Source organism: Thermobia domestica, chromosome 11 (genome assembly GCF_964235325.1).
Source record: "Thermobia domestica chromosome 11, izTheDome1.hap1.1, whole genome shotgun sequence".
NCBI classification, from domain to species: Eukaryota; Metazoa; Arthropoda; class Insecta; order Zygentoma; family Lepismatidae; genus Thermobia; species Thermobia domestica.
Genome location: NC_137464.1, coordinates 143,771,591 through 143,788,360, shown reverse-complemented (window position 1 = coordinate 143,788,360; position 16,770 = coordinate 143,771,591). Strand labels below are relative to the sequence as shown.

The 16,770-nt window shown below is 36.2% G+C and overlaps 1 protein-coding gene across 2 annotated transcripts in view; it reads right to left on the bottom strand.

Moving 5' to 3' along the window:
* Positions 1–16,770, bottom strand: part of LOC145664466 (meteorin-like protein) — a 389,001-nt gene that overhangs the window by 44,090 nt on the left and 328,141 nt on the right. The gene's annotated exons all lie outside the window — the stretch shown is intronic.

Here is a 16,770-nt window from a genome sequence, read left to right as displayed (position 1 = left end):
CAGTCTACGATCATTAACCGTGGGTACTGTTGTGAACAAATATTGAATTTCACGCAGAGATTTTCCTTGGGCTTTACAGCACAAATAAAAATAAGCATAATAGCCACATACGGATGAACCAAGACTTTGCATTTGGCTATTATTATATTTATAGTACATACAATGAAGTTTTAAGAATGCAACATGTTGTGGTACATAAGGAGGAAGGCCATAGCTGTCAAAATATTCTCCAACACCGCGATGATCAATATAAATTGCAATCCAATGGCTTCCTAGTTTTGTAGATGGATCTGTATTTACAATCATTGCCAGAGGAAGAGAAATCCGTGAGGGCAACTCATCGCTTGCAAATACCCCAGTAAAATGATTTCTGAACAATGGACTACCGTTTAAAGCACTAGCTAATTGTAATGTATTCAACATCGTGAATGGAAATGATACATAACGTATACGTACCTTGTAATTTAAAAGTCCAGGATAATGTTGCGCTGGTGGTCTATCTCTAGGAGTGAGGAAAACTCCCCATACACAATACAGTTTGCAGGTGCTGCTAATTTCTCTTGGAAATGAACTTCCAATCGGATGGCGCCATGTCGTTGTAAAGTCCAATAGTGACAATCTCCAGCAGAAGAATCGGGAGTTAGGTCAAATACAAACAGTGTATATCCATTCTTGTAGTCGGCTCTTGAAATTGTATTTCCAGTATTGGTAAAATGTATGCCAGAGCCTGAGAACAATGTGTGGTACGATGAAATGTAGAGATTTTCTTCAAAGTTGGGTTGCAATGGTTTTGAAGGTACAGCTTTTCCATCCACGTACAATGTAAAGAAATTAATGTTTAGATGTTGAAATTCAAATGGATTGGTGGTAATAGTTCCACTGGATGCTTCATTCGATGTAAATCCTACAATAATACGATTTGGCAATGTTCCCATAAACAGGTTATCAATAGTTTTGGATTGTATATCCTTCGGGATGGTAAATGATTTCATTTGAACCCTTGTCAGAGGATACTTTGCCGGTGTAGATTGTAAAATTTTATTGTGTGCCAATTTAACACTAGGGCTGATGCTGACTTTTTTCACCTGCAACGATGCATCTAGAATATTGATTTTTGCATTGACACCACTTTCACCGGCCATGAGACAAAAGTTTGGTTTTGCAGGAATAAGTTTCACGCGTAATTCCACTCCATGAATTAAAAATTTATCTTGATTAAAAATGTCACAATGAAGATGTCCAATCATATCGAATTTCATACTTTGTTTTGTCAGTTCATAGCGTTGTTGAAATCCTTTGTTCTCACTTGTGGTTGCGTTCATATGACCAGCCGTATCTTGAAACCACATTGCTGTTTGTAAATGTGTATTTTTAGCTCCATCACTATAATTGAGCAGTTTTTCCATGTACGAACGATATGGATGATTATGTGACGAAAATGAAATCAGTTTATTGTTCAAGTAGATTTGTACTTCACTAAACATAGCATTTAAAAAATCATTGACAGGTGCAATTGCTTTATCCGTATTGGTGAAGGAGGAACCATCTGGTTTCACAATTTGTGCTTGGATGTACAATAAGGTTTGTGGCAAATCAATGTATTCATCACTGCTACCACTCACTACAAATTCTATTGGTGAATTTTCAGCTATTGAACTAATTGGTTTGTAGCCTATAATACGATTGTCCAGAACACTGGTTTGCGTAGGTAACGTTGAGAAAATGTCCAATTCACTTTTTACACATTCACAGGATTGATGATGTAAGAAAGCCATCGTTGAATTAATCAAAAATATCTGGTGACGATGCCAATGATTTCTTCTTCTTCTTATGTGATAATTTACGTCTCTTCGTAGGATTGATGATGTTGTTGATCGTTGGAAGGTCAACCTCAAACTGAGAGCAGTCATCCCATTTTCGTTTATGATATCCACTTCCCAGCATAGTTTTCAACTTATTTTTAGCTTTTTCTTGTAAATTTGATTTTGCCTCTTGCATACGTTGATGAAACGATTCTTCCAGCGGTTGATTCGAGATCACCACATCATTAATCATATTGGCACCTGATTTTAATAATTCTTTTCCCACAGTTTTAGCTCCTTGCTTCACAAGTGGTAACACTGAACGAAATAAGCCACCAAGGAAACTTCCAATGCCATGTCCTGCTTGATAGGGACTTCCCACATAGACGTTGCCGATACCGGATAACGCTTGTTTTTGGTAGTATTGCAAATACGGATCAGTCATGACGACGACGACGGAAATGTAGTTTTGTACACACCGTTCCAAAGGTGAATGGCATACGATGACCTGTGCTATCCCTTATATCGATTTGTATTTGCTCAAAATTCATTTTTTCCACCGGAACATAATGTGCAGGATTAAAGATTTGTACTGCGTGACTTCCAAAAGTATGATTCACAGGATCCATGTTGACAATTCGTAGCAAGGGTACCATTGTATCTCCAACAATGACAGATTCAATAATGTCACAATAGACGTACATTTGTGATGGTAAGCCTAATCGTACATCCGGTGTATATTGTCCCTTTTCCATATCTTTTAAATCACTTTTTGGTTCAAATCCAAGCATTAAACTAACACTTGGTGACAATTGTACAGAAGTATGGATTTCCTTTTTGGGATGTCTTATGAGGCATATATTATTAGTTGCGTCATGAGATATAAATAAATTGGTTTCTTTATGATGTATATTAATTGCATGAATAAGATCCCGTATATTGTTATAATAGCGTACAGGGATCGTTACAACCTTCCACGGTTCTTGATCATTACTACTTGATGATTTGTAATATATTTTATTGTTTTTACTGTTAATGTTCAGCAAAGAATGTGGATAATGAATCTCTACAATTGCCACATCCCATTTCTGGCGAAACTCTACACGTCGTTGTAATTTCGTAATATATGAAGTCAATGTATTTTCTGGAAAATAATCCATGGAACTATTACTGGGAAGTGTAACGTAAAAATCTTGATCAGGTTCCATTCTTCTTCTTCTTCAATGAAGTTGCAGGGATCCACGAATTGAATGAGGAAGGATATCCTTTCCACTGGACGAGATACTCCTTTCTGCGACCTTTTGTTCTTGTACGTAATATTTTATCGATGAGGAACGTCGAAGGGAGTGGTACTGGTTGTAATTCTTCTCTGTAGAAAACACCATCGATGAGTTGATGATTTAAATCCTCTAGTCGATACACTGGTGGGTTTCTTGGTACAATGGCTTTTACTCTAAATATTTCCCAAGTCCAGTTCTCGAGGTAACCCTTGTCAAAGATACGTTTTGTTTTACTTATACGAACAGTATCACCAACAGATAAATCCGTATCTTGTTTTGAACGTTGTAGCTTTTTGTCGTATAAGTTATGCCACACCTCCAGTAAATTGTCCTGAGAAACGTTTGCAGGTGCCATTTTAATACTGGAATGCCGACTTTCATTGTATGCTTTTACAAGTAAAGGCAATACTTTGATGTAATTGTATGTTTGATATTTGGTAAAGTATTTCCACATACGATGTTTCAATGTCTGATTAAATCTTTCTGCGATGCTGGCTTTAATATCTGGATCCTTTGTTGTAACATGTTGCACATTGTGTTTCCTGAAAAACTTTTGTACTGTCTTGTTGGTAAATTCAGTTCCTTGATCACTACGTAGCACAATTGGTTTCCTGTCCTGGAAAATCATTTCAAATGCATTCACTATATCCTCGGCACTTTTTGATTTTAGTGGTACAGCCCACCCGTACCGACTAAACACATCAATCACTGTAAGAATATAGCGGTAATTGTCATTATAGTTTTGAAGTGATTGTAAATCATTTAAATCACATTCCCATTGATCATCAATATTGTTAACAAGATAAAAATCTCTACGGAAACGACGACGTACAGGACGATGTAACGTGTAGGTAGGTTGTTTGTTTAACCAAAGTTTTATTTTGGCTAGAGGTATAGATTTTCCTGTGGCTTGCCATAATTTCTTTGCAGTAGAAAATGATGCAGGATGTGCTGGATTGTAATAAATGGATTTCAACTTTTTGTTCATGGTTTGTACGTTGACCATTGTGGAATAATACGTTTTCTTTTTGGTCGGACTTCTAAAACATCATCATCATCATCTTCTTCTTCTTCTTCTTCTCCGGAAGAAAATAATTCAGGTGCCGGTTTTGGTGGTGCAGATCCTTCAGATGCTGTTGTACTATTATGCTTGACAATATAGTTTAATCTTCGTGGATTACCAATCAATTCTTGAGGTGTGTTTGACGATGCAAGGTAGTTGCAAAACAATTCCCAGCCTTGAGGATTAGAATGTTTCCTCGGTCGAGTCACATCACACATTAAATCTACAATATTGGATCCATGTAGTTTATTATCGTTGATGTACACTGTTCCTTTATGATCCCACGTAATTGCGTCATCTTGTAACGACGGAATAGTAGTTCGGCTTTCTTACGATACATTTGTGGTATTGCGGCTAAAATTTCTTGTTTCGTGCTATCGTCAACATTCGGGACGTCACCATCAGGTTTCATTGATGTAATTGTAAGTGGTATTGGTTCTTCTTGTTTACGTATCACATAAAGATATTTCTGTAATATTCTATTGTACTGATTCCATTTTTCTTCATCACTTGGATACGATGTATTCAATATAGATTGCATTTCACGATCGAGATTAGATTCTCGATTTTCACTCACACGGGATGATGATGCATGCATTCGTTGAAGCATTTCTGGTGTCACTAAAACCATCTTCTTGCTATGTTCCATGAAGTTTATTGTTTAAACAAAATACTGGATAACACACTTCCTACAATAGGTGCAAGTAATGCAGGTAAGAATCCTCCTTGTTGTACGGCTAAATGTTTCTTCTTTTTATCCAATGATTTTGTATTGTCTACGAGATAGCGGAGCGTGTTCTTGTAACGCTTTAATCTTGACTTCTGCGCACTTGTCAGTGGAACATTGCCTTTTAAGACATTATAACAACATTCACAAATACTATGAATTAATGAAGCGTCTGCATTGGCAATAATAGCTTTACGCAATCTTGGTTTAGCTTTGTGCAGAGCACGTAGCAGATCAGCGTGTTTCACTGTAGGAGACATCGTGGCAGACTAAGTCATTCTTTTCACATGCACAATAATTTAAACATGTTTTGTTGGTACGTAAACATAATGATGCAAATCGTCGGGAAAAATATTTGTACGAAATCGCATTTCATCGGGTGTATCTTGTTTAAGATCCATCAGTAAATAACCATGTGGATTTCTTGTTGCGTCTGCATAACTTTCTTGTAGAAACAGTGGATGCTCAGGCATGATTTGATAACTCATATGCTTGATTTGTGACTTGTCACGTGGATTTTTAAACAACACCAAATACGAACAATTTAAACTCATATTTCTATTTGCTTTACTTTGATGAAATACATTTTGTGTTATAAAAATCACACTAATATTTCGATGATGTGATCCTTTTGTGAACATATCAACAATATCACTATTCACTTTTCGTATATGGTCATCAATAATAATCAAATGTGGTCCATCTTGAGGCTGAAAATCTTTCATTCGTGGAAGTCCTTCGTGAAACTCTACTGGAACCGGCATTGTTGAATACACGTCTTGCCATTCTGCATAATACCAGTATATCTTACGAAATTTTGCATTGATCATGGTTGGGAGATGTGACAGTAATCGCTTCACAAAATACGTTTTTCCACACCCACTAGGCCCTGCGAGAATACAGGTAAATGGATGTTTCCATTGTGTATCCATGATGAACACTAACACCTTGTTTCAAAAATGATGCGTATTTAAAGAGAGTACAACAATTCTTGCACTCACTGGTGTGAAAAGGAAAGAAACAGTTCATCTGTTTATCGAATAGTTGAAAACCGTTTATTTGTTAATCGAATAGTTGAAAACCGTTTATTTGTTAATCGAATAGTTAGAAACCGGATAAAGTTTAACGGTTAACCGTGAAAGCTGATCACTGATTTAAATTCTAATTGAAAATTTTTCGTTTGAAATTTGTTTTGAAATTTGTTTCAAAAATTTTTGTTTGAAAATTTTTTGTTTCAAATTTTTTTCAAATTTTTTCGTTTGAAATTTTTTGTTTGTAAATTTATTGTTTCAAAATTTTTTGTTTGAAAATTTTTCGTTTCAAATTTTTTTGTTGAAAATTTTTCGTTTCAAAATTTTTGTTTCAAATGTTTTCGTTTCAAAATTTTTCGTTTCAAATTTTTGTTTTGAAAAATTTTTTAGTTTCAAGATTTTTGTTTAAAAGTTTTCGTTTTCAATTTTTTGTTTTGATTTTTTTAGTTTGAAAAGTTGAAAAAAAAAGTTTTAAATGCCAAGAATCTTGTTCAAAGTTTCCACCTAATTCCTAGAAAACATTGACCAGGGACCTCGTCGCGCATCAAAACCAAATCATCGTTCACGTGACTGTACTACACCCGAAGGGTTATACCAAATTGAAAGGGGATACCCGTCCATACCTTATCAAATAGGATACATTGAGTCAATAACCAAACACGTGGTTGTACTAAAAAAATTTGGTAATAGGTTCACCGAAACATATTGAGGTCCTGTACTATGCTTAAATTGGACAATTTCAGTGTACCCCTTGCCAAATTTTAAGAAGGGTGCAACAATATACCCATGTCTTATGATATGAAATAGATCCCTGTAATCATATAAGGTAATAGGATCTCATCCAAGGGGATAAAATGGACCAAAAAACCAAACACGTGGTACAACATATTTCTTACATTTATATTTTGGCAATTTTGTACCCCTAAAAGGGATCGAGGTGGACCATCCAAATTTATCATGATACATATTGAGGTCCTGTACTATAATACCAAATGTTTAAATTGGTCAATTTCCAAAATTTAAGGGGTGGGCCAAGGTACTCCTCCCAAAATTTTAAAGGGGTGCACCAATATACCCATGTCTTATGATAGGTAATGGACCCCTATACATGACCATATAACTATATAAGGTAATAGGACCTCATCAAAGGGGGATAAAATGGACCAAAAACCAAACACGTGGTATAACGTATTGCTTACGTTTATATTTTTGGCAATTTTGTACCCCTAGAAGGGAATGAGGTGGACCACCCAAATTTATCATAATACATATTAAGGTCCTGTACTATAATACCCAATGTTTAAATTGGTCAATTTCCAAAATTTAAGGGGTGGGCCAAGGTACCCTTCCCAAATTTTTCAAGGGGGGCATTAATATACCCATGTCTTATGAAAGGTAATGGACCCCTGTATACGCCCATATAACTATATAAGGTAATAACACCTCATCAAAGGGGATAAATTAGGTCAAAAACCTCCGAAATTTGAATTTTTGGCAATTTTTTACTCATAAAAGGGAACGACATAGACACCCAATACTGATAGAGGTACATACTGTGGTCCTAGGCTACCACACCCAATTTTTAGATTTGGCAATTTCCAAAATTTAAGGGGGGTGGTCCTATGTACCCCAGCCCAAATTTAGGGGGTGGGCCAAGGTACCCCTCCCAAAATTTAGAGGGGGTGGTCCTATGTACCCCTAGGTCATTGACCCCGGGCCAAGGTCATTGACCTTTGACCTATGACGTCACAAAGGTCGGGGTCAAAGTCCAAAGTTAGGCCAGGTGTCGCCATTACTACTCATATTTAGTCCTTCAGCTCGCGAAAATAGCTGAGATTTTCAAAATCGACAAGAAATATGTACACTGCCACTTGTTCCAAGTTTGTTCACTACTCTCCTGCAAATGCGCTGTCACGTCGATGCGCCTAGAAGCAAGCGCAAATTGAAGCTACATTTGACGCAAATTCATCCAAAGCAAAGAAAGAACGTGGTAATTTACCAGATTATACCAAACCAGAGTCGACAGATATTGACGGAAAGGAGTTTTATACCTCCTCAATGGTGGTGAAGACCTGATATAGTCTCTACCTAGAACTTCTGTAAAAGACTAATTTTTTTTCGAGAAATGTAAAGTAAAGAAAAAGTTAAGAAGAAATTATACTTGTACATTTTTGTCTTGTAGTTTCCGATTTCCCCCATAAAATTTGTTTGTGACAAAGACGATTTGAGACAATAGACAACATGAAATTATGTGCATCTAATTTTTTCTGTTTTCTTTTCCACTAGTTTGAAAATCACCTGTACTTCTCTTTTTAACTGACATTGTCAACTGTCAATATAACACATTACAGTTCTATTGTAAATATAACAAGTGAAGCATTAAAGCTATTAGGATTCGTAACTAGAACAAGAAAAGAATTTACGAACTGTTACACATTAGAAGAGTTGTATAATGTATATGTTCGTTCAAAGTCAGAGTATGCTTCTACTCAATTAGGAATAATCTCAAATAAAAAATCGTACGCAATTAGAAAGAACACAGTATTTTTTTTTTTTTTTTTTTTTTTTTTTACATTTTTAATTTACAAAGAAACTCATATTTATCCTATTAACGACAGCTATGAAACCATCCTTCAGAACTTTCATTTTACAACACTAGAACAAAGACGTCTTATGATTGATTTATTATTCAGTCAGAAAATAACTCAAAATATTTTGGACTGTCTTGATTTAGTTTCTTAATTGAATTTTCATGTTCCTTCATTAAAAACACGTAAAAATACTGGCCTCTATTACTGTAAAAAAATAAAAAAAAAACTAATATATTGATGAAATATCCAATCTGGAGAACAACATCTTTGTATAATAAAATGTATGTAAATAACAAGGAATTGGATATGTGTGATACGTCTCCTAAGAAATTTAGAAATGCCGTTATCAAGAGTTTCGAATATGTAATTAAGTAATGTTACTGTAATTGGGCTATAGCCTGTTGTGTTGGCAATAAATAAATACATTGTGCTTGTGAACAGTAAGTGGCTTGAAACATTTTACGGAATATTTCCTTATATACTTTTTAAATATTTAGGTTTAACTTGTCATTGAATACAGTGAAATAGCATCTTCTGTGCCGGAAAATAGACTGAAGGAAACTACAAACTATGAAAAGATATATATCAGATTTACAAAATTTCATTTAAAAAAATAACAGATGAATATTTAATATACAGGGTGGTAGGAAACTCCACCGGCAAAATTCGGGAGGTGATTCCCGACACCGAAACACGAAAAAAAAAAGTCCTTTTGCACTTTTTTCTAGGACACATAGTTTCGGAGCTACATGATGCCGAAAACGTAGCAAAATACACTTTAGAGCGCTATACCTTCTCTATTTCGAATGATAGAGGGAAGGCGGCATGGTCACCTCAAAGGAACGAAACCTGCTCTATTCAAAGTGGGTATGACGCAATCATGAAATCAGTGCATAAGGGATTCCCCAAAGAAGCGTAGGCACTCCCGGATAAACTGTCAGGTAAAGATACGTCAAAATAGGCGTGAATGGATAGGTTTCCCACCTCGTAACTATAATTAGTTATAACCATGTCGAGATCTCAGAGACGAATTGATGGACGCGTCATATTAGGTATGTGTGGTTGCATAACCATCAGGTACTGATGGTGACCAACAATGAAGTTGTGGATATGAAGTGTGGGTGAATACACTTCGGGAGGTGACTCCACAACTGGAAACAAGTCATGGACAGAAGTCGAAAGAGGCGGCGTGTTCCAGCAGGAACCGAGCAAAAGATCGCCCACACACCGTGGGTAAAGTAGAATATCTCCCGAACGAATTGATAGTGACGTCGGTCTACAAAATGAGAAAGAAAACCAAGGGACTAATGTGCAAACTGAATGGAGCAGATGGAACTGCGCAATGGGAGTCCATGCAGGAAGAACGGGATTCAGCATAAGCAGACATGGTAGGGGAAGTGAAAAGTGAAACAGACGTATGTACTATGACGTGTTACGTATGGCTTACGTACGCACTGTGGGGGTGAGAGCTGGAAAAGTGGGGATTCCCCATTGCAGCGTCGGGGACTAATTCAAAGGAACACCGCCGGACATGGGTGTTGGTACAGCGGTTCCGCAACAAGCAGAGTACGCAGACATTGCAGGGCCGAGAATCGCTGTAGGCCCTACCGAGTAGGCAACTGAGGCATGGAAGACATGGACAAAAGTAAGCATGCGTACAGGCAAACATGGACTGTATTTTCAAGGAAGATACACTACAGCTCGTACTGGTGTCCGTGATGAATAAGTGTCACAAAAAATGACACTAAAGGTTTCAGAAGTCTTACAACAGTCTTACATGAGGCAACACTAAAGAAAATGTTCAAAATGATGTCCACCACTCTGAACTCAGGCATTCAGACGTCGTCGCACAGACCGGCCACAGGTCGAAACGTGTCTGGTTTTTGCACAGCGTCACAAGCGGCTCGGACGCATTGTTCCAACGTTTGGATATCAGGTACCGGAGTAGCATAAACAACAGTTTTGAGATGGCCCCATAAATAGAAATCCAGAGGGTTTAAATCCGGCGACCGGGCAGGCCATGACATAGGACCGCCACGGCCGATCCACTTGCCCGGGAAAAGTGTTCAAATAATCACGCACGGGGCGACAGAAATGCGCCGGGGCACCATCGTGCATATACCACACACGTTGTCGTAAGACCAATGGCACATCCTTCGACAGTGTAAGAAGTATCTCGTGCAAGAAGTTCAAATAGATAGGCCCAGTGAGTCGTTGTGGAAGAACAACTGGTCCAATGAGATGGTCACCCAGAATCCCTGCCCAAACGTTGATACGAAACTGGTGCTGGTGGCGGGCCTGTACCATTCCATGTGGATTATCCACAGACCACAGATAACTATTATGAAAATTCTGAATACCATCCCTTCCAAATTGGGCTTCATCTGTGAACAAAATTGAGGAGAGAAAACCGACAGTTGTTGCCACCAAATGGAGAACGTGATTACAAAAGTCCAGACTGGGAGGAAAATCCCCTGGCGATAGACCCTGTACCCGTTGCAAATGATAGGGGTAAAATTGTTGGCATGAAGGATCGACAACACCCTCTCATGACTGACATTATGCTGACGGGCAAGCTCCCTGGAACTTACACTCGGGTCATCGAGCACTTGTAAAATACGTTCTTCGGCACGCACAGTGCGTTCCTCACGTGGTCTTTCCGTGTCATACATGGCAGGGTGAAACGTTCCGCTCTCACACAGACGACGAAGCAGCGTTGCAAATGTTGTATGATGCGGTTGGCGTCTATTTGGATATCGATCGTTGTATAATCGGGCTGCCTGCCTATCATTTCCATGTGCTTCTCCATACACAAAAATAATCTCGGTCTGTCCTGATTGGTGTAATGGACCATTGTCACAACACACTACACTATGAACGTGATTCACAACACACAACTTGTAGTTACCCACTTTAACTTCACGGATGACTTTGACAGACAAGGTAGGTCTGCTCAATGGTGATGTATTGTTTGTTGGTTGTGCAGTCAATGTTTCTTCAGTGCTAACTCCTTGTGCATCGGAATGACCTGGACTGACAACTTGGGAGTCCTCTCGAGGCAAATCAACGAAGTACGTATGTAGTGTGGTTTAGCCGTATGGTAGCTATGGCCCTCTGTTTGTGACCGTGCAATGTTCCCGAAAATAGTCAAACAATGAAAATGTCCAGCGTAATAATATTGAACTCTCAAATAAAGTGACTACCCTAAAAACTGAGTTAACTGAATTGAGTAATAAACGCGAAAGGTTTCAGCAAGTAACCAAAGACGCCATTCAGCAAATACGAACAGATCTCAATACACTCAAATTAGAAATAAAAGCAGAAATTAAGGATTTAAAAAGAAGAATTCAGGGACTAGTGTTTTTGTAGGAAAAATATTTCATCGTACTGCTCCAATGTGTAGCGCTATTTCCATTCTTACGCTCATGTGTTAATTTCAATTTTTTCTGCGTATTTTAGAAATATACAGGTTGGCTTTGAACCTGATTAATATCAGGACACAGATAGAGGTAAATAATGCAAGTATTATAGAAAAATACAACTATAGCGTTAGTTTACAGTCCGAATTTGAAAACGTGTTAGGTACTCATAATGAACCTAATAATTTGAGAAGAGTTGCCAAACAAGCAACTGGCGAATTTGTGTTCAATCTCAATTGTTAGTACAGAAAGAATTTTGAAAAAGAAATGTACTTAAGGAAAACTACCCAATATCAAAAATTGAAAGAAAAATGTGCGTGTGGCAAAAGTATAATTTTAATTACGTTAGAAGAATTGAAATTACATGGTAACGACAATAATATCAAAAATAGCCATTGAATTAATAATAGAAAGAATTCATAGAAAATATTCCAATGACATTAACAGTACTAGTCATTACGAAAGTAGGCCTAATTGTAATGAAAAGAAAGAAGTATCAATTAAAGCCGAAGATTCACCAGGAGTAGCACTTGGTACTACTAAATCCATTCTTAAAAATGTAGTAAGAATGCCAGTGTACATACTACTACTTCAAACGTAGGTCACGCCAAAAATCAAAATATAATCGTCAATAAAGTCAAGTTTGCTGATGAATGTAATGTTGACACGTTAGCATATGTTCGTTCTAGTTCTCCTCCCAACTTTTGAACTTGGAATCTCAAAAGAAAATGGGATGTTATTGTTGACAACACTGAAGTGTACAAAAATACTCGTGAAAAAAAAAAAGTAGGTTGTCTAATATCTGTGAGGTGCATTCTGTTAACGTTAATAAAAAAGAAAGCGAAAATAATTCTTAGAACTAATTATTTCATTTGTTAAATGAAAATAGCAAACAGTTACGAGGTATTGTATCCAAATTGGAAAATACGTGTGTTTTAAGAAATGTTTGTGTTTCTTCTCAGGGTAACAAAGTAAAAAGCGAAACAGTCAATATATGTGTAAACACCGCAAAAGTTAAGAAAAAGGGAATAGGCTTTTCTCGTAGTGCGATCTTGGTCCATGCGACCGTTAGTAAGAAAATTAAGTGCGATATTAGAATTGTATTAGCAGACGAAATTAAGGTTTGCGCATCTTCCTTATGTAATAGGAAGTTGGTGGATCAGCCAATTCCCTTTCCAGCTCAATGCCACCTGTTAGTAACGAATGTTCGTTAGTACGGCCTCCTGTATTCTCTATGGTATATACATGGCATGTTAAATTACTCTCTACACAAAAGTTTGTTACACGAAACGTTCATGTTGAACGTGTGCAGTATTTTCCAAATTATGAATTGTCATTCAGCTTGACTCTATAGCTTGCATATCCGCCATTGAATGTTCTAACAGTAAGGTTAATTTACGCACCGTTTTGGCACAATGTAAGAACAATAAGTCAACAAAATCAAAATTTAATAAACGCAAAAGAACTGATGTTAAGGTTAGTCACAAGATACAGATTGACAATGCACCTATCACTATGTTGTACCATACCAAATAACATTGCAGAAAATTGAAAAGTAACAATTTTGGTGTTGCAATCAGAAATAGCCGTAAGAAAAAGGTCTTATACAGTACGAAAAGTAAAATCAAGCTGATACCAAGAACCACAGGTATTTTCAAGTGAAAAAAGTTTTAGCTAAACTCATTGGCAGTGTTATAGCAGCTGATTTACATACTTGCGCAACACTGAAAGTACGTAAAAGCAGAATATCGCAATCATACATTACTAGTAATCAAGATATACCACACTCGACAGTTAAGCTTAAAACTAAATGTCAAATGAAAATTCTAACGTACTACGTTGTAATAAATACAATACGAAAAGGGATTGGGTAATCGAAAATACTCTGTAGCCGGTTTACCCATTCTCTATATTTTTGAGCCAGACTATGGAAAATGAAGGGAGCAGGAAAATTCGGTGTAAGAAATTTCGGTGTAGGAAAATTCGGTGTAAGAAAACTCGGTGTAGGAAAATTCGGTGTACAGAAAATTCGGTGTACGGAAAACTCGGTGTGGAGAATGTTCGGTGTAAAGAAAGATTCGTTGTAGTAGACAGTAGTATTTATTAAAAACTTAACTTTGAGCATAAATGAGCGTATTAGTTTTAAGTTCAAACTTTGTGTAGAACGTACTTTTACTGTCTGCTATACCAAATTTTGAAAAATTGTGATCGTGAAATAATTTGAATTCTAGATTTCGACGGATTTTAGCATTTCATGGCCCTTACCTGACGAGAAATTTGTTTATTGATGTCCGTTTGTGTGATTTAGCGAAGCGATCATCGATACAAATCGACATTTCATTTAAAACTTAAGTTTTTATGCTGTTTTGAAGGATGTCTCCTAGAATTTTATATTTCAAAAAAAAAAAAAAAAAAAAAAAAAAAAAAAAAAAAAAAAAAGTAGGTTACTAGACGGGTAAAGTTGAAAATTGTAGATTTTTCAAAAATGTTCTGACGATTTTATGTATATTTTATAAATAAATATTTAAATTTAAATTCTTCAAAAACGACATAAAATAGTTTATTTATGTTACTCAAAGGTGTAAAAATAAATGCCTCAACTAAAGTATCTACGCCTGATTGGAGGAGAAGTCAATAAGGAGTCAATAGGGTTGCAGTACTTGTTTACCTTAAGGCAAACAAACTAAAGTGTCTGATTGGAGGAGAATTAAACTATTTGTACAAATATTATATAATAAAACCACCCTGCTTTATATTGCCCTTTCCACTAAGACTTTTTTGATCAATATATTTTTGCATCTTACATATGTATATGCAGAGTGATACTCCCGGATTCATTGGGTTCTAGAATTTCCAACTAAAGTCCGGTTTTCATGCGGTTTGTTGCAAATTATCAAGGGAGAATGGGAGGTTTATGGGACTATGTTTACTGGTTTAAATTCATCCGGGGTAATACCGAGCAGGCCGCAAGAAAAACAGCAAATATTCGCCATTGTACGTTACAGTTCGAATGAGATATTGGATATTTGAAGCGAAATTGAAGAATACAAATTAAGTGTTAGTGAGAATACAAATTAAGTGTTAGTGAAATGAAATGAAATCTTTAAGTTTTATGTCCAACAACATCCGCCAGCGGTGTCCGATGCTTCCCTGCCTTACTCAGAAGAGATCCTGTTTCCTGCAATTTATTCACTAGCGACCATATTATGTTCCTGTTTGGGGCAGAACGTGAGGCAAAGTTGCGTGTAGCTGCCCTTTGCGTAGCAACAACAGATCCCGGCCTCTAAAATCTTTTTAACGATAAAATCACGTTGCTCCAAAGAGTACATTATTGTAACTGCGTCCTGATCATATTGGTACAGTAGCACAGCATAATTTTCAATACGAAGGCCCAGTTTCCTGTTTCTTATTGACCGTCGCGAGGTTACCATCTAACGAAGAAACTCAAATCTCCATACCGCACCTCACCTAATTCCAATTCGGTACAGTGGCGAATATTTGCTGCTTTTCTAGAGGCGCGGCCTATATTACCCCAAATGAATGTAAACCAGTAAGCATAGTTCCATAAATCTTCCAACGTTCCTTGATCATTTGCCACAAACCGCATGAAAATCGGACTTCAGTTAGAAAATCTAGACCCCCAAATGAAATCCGTGAGTTTTAAAAGAATCACTTTGTATATGTTCTATGATGTACTATATAGGAAAGGTGTTTTTAGTTGTTCCTATAACTATTCTCTGAACTTATAGTTGTAATTGTTTTATTTCTGACAAAAAGTGTCAGCTTCATTGTGTGATGAAAAGTAATTTATAGTAATACCCCGCAAAAGACATGCAAGAGGTATTGGACTCAAGGCAGAAAAATAAATTTGCTTTTCTTGAAATAGGTAATAACATTTTATTCGTTACATTATATGGTTTTCGTTTTCACAATATGAAATGTCGTAAATTATTGTAAGTAGTAATATGCAATATGTATTACACCGAATCTACCGTACACCAAAATTTCCCCACACCGAGTTTTCCGTACACCGAATTTTCTGTACACCGAATTTTCCTACACCGAGTTTTCTTACACCGAATTTTCTTACACCGAATTTTCCTACACCGAATTTTCCTAGACCCGAAAATGAAATCTTTGGTTTATGCTTAGAAGTTGTCAAAGTAATCTGAAGTAAGATATTTTCCATTTGGTGTTAGTAATTATTCTCGATTCAATAAGTATTTCGTTTTACAGTCAATATTTTAGAAAATTTCGGAAATTAAAATAAAACAAATTTTAATTAAAATATACATTATTGTCATGGAATATACTATGGCTAAATAAGCAATAAATAAACTCGCGAAAATTTTCGAATGATATTTTTGAATATTTACAATTATAAATTATATAACTAATTTGGTTAAATCTAATGGTATTATTTGCATTTTAAAATATGTAAGAAAATAATCTAGAGTAGTGCATTTTTTTAGATATTTCAACCTTGCTGCTTCAAAGATATGCTTTGTGCTGTTAAATGTAATATTTTATTTTATTAATGCACCCAAAGTGAAAAACCATTTGTGCTTTCAAATTATAAAGAATACAGTGCTCTATTGAAGTACTAAAGTGAATCAGATAAAAATTCAGTGAGGTAAATCTAAAATCAAAATAAGTTTAAATGTTGAAGATGTGGTAGATCACTCGAAATATTTTGATATTTTATCACTGTGTTGCAATCTTTTACTACAAAATGAAAAGTATATTCTCTGAATAAACCAAACTTTTGGTGAGAAACTATTTCGTTAAGTAGTAAATCTATAAGAGTTTAAAATTTTAGTAAATATATTTTCGAAATCAAAATAATAATGCATCGAT